Raw genomic sequence first — 1,026 nt, 5'->3', positions numbered from 1 at the left:
CATGACTGAGAACGACTGCCTGACATATCCGAGAATCAGAGTAAGGAAAACTCGGTTTGCTCACTATCCGCACTGCTGCGATAGAGACTCGACTGAGGTATGAGAAATACAGAGGAAAAACAGGAGGAACTGGACGGCGCCAGAATTCAAAGTGAGCGACTCAAAACTGACCGCTACATCCATCTGGACCAACTGAATTCTTTCTTTGGTGGAAGGAATCTTGTCTGGCCCTTCTCAGTTTTTCTTCCGCGTCTTTTATCTTTCTTTGCAGGTCAGTAAGCTGTTTCTCATCCTGCGGGTTGTTCAGGGAGGGAGTCGAAACTGAGCTCGATCCCTTCGCCATCTTGAAAGTTCACCCGCTCTCAGAGCGACGGGCACGCTTCCAACTTTAAACTTAACATTCTTCTTTTCCCGCTCTTAAGGGCGGCGGGAACGCTCAAAAGAAGATGTTGGTTGGTTCTAGAAGGTCTAGCAGGCCTTCAGACGTCTTCGCGAGCCAACAGGCTCTGGTGCGACCCCGGTGGTCTTCCCTATGCACTTCTGCCTATTTCAGGTTGGCGTGTAGGCGATGGGAGTCGTGGGGCAGGAACTGATCCTTACCCCCTGGGCTTTACCACCGGGTGACTGGGTGTCGGCCGAGCCTTATGCGGAAAAGGGGACGCACCAGAGTCCCCCCCACCGTTTCCTCCTGCTGCCGGTCGAAGCGGCTACTCCCACCAGGGGAGACAGGCGGGACCTCTCGATCTGCAGTCGACTCCACCACTGAGCTATACCCCCTCGATGCAAAGGGCCTCGTAGCGCCGCGTCCAGTGAAAGGCCCGTATCAGCCCCTTCTTCGGTATAGGAGCCGGCGAGGGAGCCGTGCATGTTCCTCGCGCCGCCGCCGCCCCGCACCTGCAGCGGGTCGAGCATTTTGCTCTGCAGCGCGCACAGCCGTCGCGTCACCAGTCGCGAGAACACCTTGCCGTCCACGTTGAGGAGGGTGATGGGCCGCATCTGGGAGAGGCTTGGTGCTCCTCCTGCGGT

Source organism: Frankliniella occidentalis, unplaced genomic scaffold (genome assembly GCF_000697945.3).
Source record: "Frankliniella occidentalis isolate FOCC.00 unplaced genomic scaffold, Focc_3.1 Scaffold528, whole genome shotgun sequence".
Lineage (NCBI taxonomy): Eukaryota > Metazoa > Arthropoda > Insecta > Thysanoptera > Thripidae > Frankliniella > Frankliniella occidentalis.
Note: the sequence above shows the minus strand (reverse complement) of the source record.